The sequence below is a fragment of the Chiroxiphia lanceolata genome, chromosome Z, assembly GCF_009829145.1.
Source record: "Chiroxiphia lanceolata isolate bChiLan1 chromosome Z, bChiLan1.pri, whole genome shotgun sequence".
NCBI lineage: Eukaryota > Metazoa > Chordata > Aves > Passeriformes > Pipridae > Chiroxiphia > Chiroxiphia lanceolata.
The window spans coordinates 56,672,082-56,678,583 of record NC_045671.1 but is presented as its reverse complement, the minus strand read 5'-3'; the positions used below and the strand labels follow the sequence as shown (position 1 = coordinate 56,678,583).

General features: G+C 35.4%; 1 long non-coding RNA gene across 1 annotated transcript; it reads left to right on the top strand.

Annotated features, from left to right (window-relative positions):
* Positions 1-633: 633 nt before the first annotated feature.
* On the top strand, positions 634-4,827 carry LOC116780592. The gene is made up of 2 exons (XR_004354526.1): positions 634-820; positions 3,369-4,827. It is a non-coding gene; the product is annotated as an uncharacterized LOC116780592 (long non-coding RNA).
* The last annotated feature ends 1,675 nt before the right edge of the window (positions 4,828-6,502 follow it).

Genomic DNA, 6,502 nt, shown 5'->3' with positions numbered 1-6,502 from the left:
TTAAAATTAATATAAATCTCTACAAGGCATGGTTAAGGTGGAGAAATTACTGTATTTTCATCCTGATTTTGTATGTTCAGAGTGTGTCTCTGTGTCACTGTTTACTGAAAGGGGAAAAATAATCTCTTCACAGATAAAAAACCTCCAAGATCTGTTCTTCAGTAAATACAAAACTAAAAATTTGCATTTTCAATCAATTAAGAAATAATATAATTTTTGGAAATAGTCAGTTTAAGGAAATCAAGTCCACAGTCAAATTAAACATATCATAACAAACAATATACAAATTTAGGCTGTTTAACAAACTTCTCATATATGCTAATTTTGGTAAGAACAATATTGAGTAATAGTATATCCCTCTCCCTTGAACATGCAAGTCCACCCTTGCTTTTATCACAAAACTATGACGAGATAAACTGTTAAAAATAAAACTGAATTTCTTCCAAACAACTCCAGAGTGTGAGTTCTCCATCTGCCCTCTGTCCCATTTCTGGGAAACATGTCTACTGAAGGAAGAACTTGAAAATGTTAAAGATTTTTGTTGTTTGTATGCTATTAAAGTTTTGTAAATGTTAACAATGTGAGTAGACATGTGCATGAATATTAGAACACCTTCTTTTGTCCGCTATTGCAGAGACTGCAGTGGTACACAGCCCCAGGATGCTGATTCAGTGGACGTGAACTGAAGTGTTGAAGTGACCTGCAAGTGAAGAATGGGAGGACTCTCTACTTCCTAAAGAAGTGCTTCCTGAAAGAAAGCACTAAAAATATTAGAAAGTGTGTGAATCAACCTTCTGGACCCAAAGATGGTCTGGACATGGTAAGAAAGTTCTCTTCATGGGATGCCTTAAGAACCACTGTGGATTCACTTTACAAGGGACTCATCTACAAATTTAACTTTACCTTTTTATGTGCTCTAGTCAGCTTTTTTTCAGCTGGGGCTAAAGCCTCAACTTTGATTTTAGTATGTTTGAGAACAACAAAAGTTTACCAAAAGACCAGCTCAGAAGATGCTTTAGCACAAATCTGGCATCACAAGGCTGTCTAGGCTTGGTACAATACAAACATGAAAGTTATGATACAGTTCCTAAGATTTATACTCAAGCTATTGAAAATTATCTCTCAAGAGGGGAGTTTTTACAGTTTCTCAGTACTATTTGGATTTCAGTGCTGTCACAAGAACCTCACATCACACCATGAAGGTGTCCTGTTGACACTAATAAAATCTGTCACCCCTAGCTTTGGAGGGACGTAGTTTGAGTCTGTTGTGATGCTGTTCATTTCCATTAAAGCGAGGAAATTAGAAATGCACAAGGCTAACTAAGGACAAGTATAAATGCTCATGATACTAATTTTTCCACTTTACACATTTTAACTTCTTCAGATGGCAGCATTTCAAAATTACAGGCGAAAAAATCATGTTAAAATCATTTGAGAATGAATAGATTCCTAAGCCTAATTTTTTTTCTCTCTAGTCTTGTACTTGCAAGAATTCTAAAATTTTACCCATTTATAGACTTTGCTTTCTTAAATGAAAAAGCACAACCTTCTCAAAACCTCTCCTAATCATTTCCCTTCAAAATAAAGGAACCACTGCATACATCTGGTCTGACACACCAAATTCCAATTTGATGTCATTCAAATGGAGATAAGTGCCGAAGACAGAAGTGTATAGAGAAAGAATACAAATTCAGCTTTCCTATACATATATCCCCTTCTGTCTATAAAACCTGGAACAAGGTATTCATTATATCCCTTGACTAGTCAGAATTAAATGCCATCTTTATTTGAAATAGGCTTAACTTTACTGAGAATAAACATTTTGGAAGTTAGAGAATAATTTAGATCTTGCCCTAGCATTCTATTTATACATGTGTTTAAACAGACATTGCAGCTGAAGCACTCATATTCTTAATCAGGCAGGGGTCTACTGTGACCTTGTTTCTGGCATTTGCTAATATGTCATCATTTGATGGGGTACTAAAGATTTCAACAGAGAAAAAAACCTCAGCACATTTGGCATAGAATTTATAGCAAAAATATTTAATGCCTCTTGGTTTGACAAAATGAAAATGATTGAAATATGCTCAGGAATACCAAAAACTTTCACAGTTTCAATGCTTCCCTTGGAAGTTTATGCATTATACTTCATAGGTCAGTGATGGTGTTTGAACGTCCTTTTAGATTTCTGTGGGAAAGTGCTGAATGAAGACATTATATGATCTCTAGTTGCTTTCCATTCAGTCAATGAAAAACGTGTGTGAAGAGGTTCTCTTTGGTTTGAATGACATGATTTTCTTCACTAACATGATTAATGGCAACTAGTTATCAAATTCTTATGTTTGTTGGAATAGACCATGGTTGGAAATTGTGGTAAATTGTATAATAAATGACATCTTGTTTCTGCCCTTTTCTAGGATCAGTTTAGCTTATGATTCATAGTAAAGGGAAATACAAAATGGCAAGAGGTATTTGAACTCATGGCTTTAGGTTTCACTTCCTGAAATTTGCTGCAGGTTAATGCAGTTTTATCTGGTATTACAGCGTGAAGACACAGCCTTGGTTTTCCTGATTTGTAGTATAACTCAGGCACAAATAACTCCAGATTACACAGTGTATGTGTATGTGTATGTGTATGTTTGTGTGGAAATAAGCAGTCTACGAAGAACTCAGTATTTAAAGTTAGGTTTATTACTTGTCAAGTAAGACTTTCCAGACATAGACTTTTCAAAATATAACAAATAGGCATTTTAAAGAAGCAGTTGGCATGAATATCTTAATTCTTATCTTATATCTCCTTCTTGGCAGATTCTAACAATGGTAGAGTATGATTCAGCTTTCTTGTGGTAGTTTAACTGTACATGTAGGATTACCTTTGACAAGTGACTGGTGTCTCAGAAAAAAAAAATAGAATCTAAGAAAGAGATTATTGAAATGGAAGAGAATTTTTTATTTTTTTAATTTAGTGAATGAACTTTCCTATTTTGTTCCAGATTTACAGCATAAAAATAAGATAATTTTGGTCAAAAACATATCAATATTCCTTGTGAATAGAAACAAATGAACTCCCAAATACTAACATCTGGTCTAGACACATGCTTAGATTTCACAGCATATCCATTTAGACACTGCACCTCCATATGATGTCTGAAATGACTAAGTCTGAACCAGGATTTTTTAAGAAATGTATGTGAAAAATGAAGTGTACAGAGAATTTGAAAACATACACTATTTCTTGAAATTTCTCATGATTTACATTTGTTAAATATCCTCCATTAGCATTTGTCTCTAAAGCGGCTTTGTGCAAGTGATCACATAGGAAAGTCTTTTCTTTTTGATTTTTTAACACTGTAAGACATTTTTTCTAGGAAAAAGATGAAGTTGTGTTACTAAGATACCTTCGAACATTTCAAGAAGTGGTGCTGAGAGCTGCAATGCCAGTTCAATCAAAGCTCTGATATTTGCTGCTATCTCCATGCATGTTTGCAGCAGCTGACATATGAAAAGCCAGGGAATAATTTGAGTTTGCAAGCTATGAAATAAGTCCATTTTGGATCTGAATCTGGCTGTCAAATCACTTTGATGGGTTAATCTGACACAAAATGAAAGCATACAAATGAAAGAAACTTTTGGCAAGCCTGAAAAAAATGGATGCACATCTGCAAGGCAAGTGATTAGCTTAGTAGTGTCCTTTCAAAAATCATCCAGGAACCCCTTCCCCCACCTATACAGAAACCAGTCCTTTTTGTTCTTCAAATGTTTATTTATAGGATTATAATGGGGAAATGGAGGAGAGAGGGCTTGTGACTTTGATGATAGTGAAAGTCTGTACCCCCCAAACGTGGTAAAGGAGATAAGCATTATAGGATTAAATAGGCATGACAAATTTGTGTTTCAATTGGGGACACCATTTCAGGCAGAGATTTTTCTTTGGCTGTCAAAGTAGAAGATTTAACTAATACATTCTGCAAAGGAAAAAAATCAACAAAGGTGGGAGGTTTTTCACTGAAAACTGATTAATTGCCCTTGGAAAACAAAGGAAGGAATCGTGCTAGGGGGTGGTGCTACTCCTCTCTGAATGTCTTGTGGTGTCATGTCTTACACTGTTATTTACTTTTACACAGACCAAAGTGTGCAGAACACTGTATATCAAGGAGATGAACATGTATTTGGGGGTTTGGACACAACATCTGCACAAAATTGCTTGCTAGCAGTAAAATGTATTTTCTGCTCAATATCTTGCTTACTCTTTGAAAAGAGCAGAGAAGGCAGAAGAGGAGGAGAAATGGCAGGTGGAAATGTATCATAGATTATAAAGTCTCTCTGGAACATTGTGCCCATGCCACACTTACTGCAACAAGAAGTTGTTGAGCTGGAACAGAACTTGTGAACAAACATACCTGTGTTTGATAAGGTGAATTATTTCACAAAAACAAAAAAAAAAGACGCACAATAAATACCCTGTATTCTATGTCCTCCATTTCCAATGACTGCTAAGAGAGAAAGAAGGCACACATTATGGGTTGTAGCAGTTCTAAATTAATTCAATGAACAGTATACACTGAGTGGGGACTTATCTTGCCCACCTTACTGCTGACTTGAACCTGACTAATTGCCCTTCACTATCACAGGCAGAGAGAGCAGAAAGAAGCAAAACAGCACAGAAGATGCTCTGTACACCCTGAGGATGCTTGTCCAGCTTGCATGGAAATGCAGGCAGAAGACTTCTGGAGGTTACTGTCCCAAGCTCTGGTTTTACAGCAGAAATAAACTTTTTTGCCCCTTACACAATTATCCTGTAAGCCACAAAAAAAAAAAAAAAAAAAAGGGAGAAAGAGCCTCATAAAAAAGCTTAAAGAAAAAAAGTAATTGAGTTGGTTCTACTCTGAATCATGACAAACCCACGTGCCAAGTTAATTAAAATGAAAGTGGTAAGCAGACTCTTCTGTCATAATCATAAAAAATCTTCACTGCATATCATTCCCTGTTGAAGAAAACATTTCACATAAGTATTAAATTCTACAATTATTTTCCAGACTTTCTGTTTATGGAGGTAGTGGGAAAGCAAATAGACTTAGCAGGGCTTTTTTTGATGTCACTGATCATACTTAAGAATTGGATGAACAGATTTAGTTATCATAGCACATTACCTCACCATACCACTACTGAGTCCATTGTAAACCTTCCTCTGTTCTCTTGTTTATGTGGCACACTCTCATTTTTCTTACAAGGACACACTGCAGCTTCAGATTCACTTGAAGATGAATGCCTAGTATGCTGAATATAGTACAGCTGAAATCACACTCAGTGTAAGAAAATAACAATGTGTCCGTTGTTACACTGGTTACAGCAAAAAACCAGAGGTAAAACATTAACTAGAAAAGAATATACCTCCCTGAACAAACTAAACAGAAATAATTGGACAGGGGTATTTCAGGAGAGGCATGCTATTTCAGCTCTTCTTTCAGATGTTTTTCTGCTTGCTTTTCTTTGTTTGCTGCACTGGATGCCTTGCTCTCGCTGCCTCCTGTTTCATTTCACTTGCTTTTACTGGGTGAAATGGGGCGGGGAAAAAAGGGAGGATAAAATAAGTGGTTTTACTTTCCCTGAACATTGCTTTTAGTCTTGGCAGGGGGTCTCACTGGCTTTTTGCAGAGTTTTTAAGCTCCTCTTAACATTTTCCTTTAAAGAGGAAGTGTGTGAGAAATTTATTATAGACAACAAGAACAAAAAAAAATTTCAAAACACTGTATCCTGACTGTGAACTTCACTTCACCTACAAATCTTCTGTATGCAGCTTTCCTGAGAATATATAATAGTGGTTGTGTGGGATTTCTTTGGTTTTGAGGAGCAGACTGAAATATCTGGAAAACGAGCCCTAAAACATGGTCGACATCTTTTGAATTTTCTATGCCTTTGTGTCAATCAAGATTACTCATATGTTTGAGAATTTCATTATTAAAACAGCATTTGTCAGAATAAATATCAGGCAGTGCTCTGAATGTATAATTAAAAGAGAAATGGAGACAAATAGCGACAAGATATGTCTATAATAAAACTTACCTAACTAGTCATACCTAAGAGAAGTTAAATTCCACCTTATGATTTTAAAGATAGAAAAGCACATGGTTTATCTGCTTTTAATGGAAAGATTGATATTTGGTTTTATGGTCAGTGATGATATTAAATTTTTTTTTAATTTTAAATTCTACTTTCTTTATCTTTTCTTAGAGAAGTTGTTATTTTGACTAATTTTGCAAATGCTTTATAAAACTATCCACGGGTTTCACAGACTTCAAGCAAGTCAACTTACTTTTTTCTCAAAACTTGGGTTTTTGAGGGTGTGTTCTGAAATTTCATTTTTCAAGAAATAGGGTTTATTAAAGGCCAGGCTGATGACTGCTTTTGAAAAAAAACAATGTACAAATCACCCAGGCCCTATTCCACACTTAGCAGGAATCTTACTTGGAGACCTGGGTCTGTAAGCTGAGTTGACATGGAT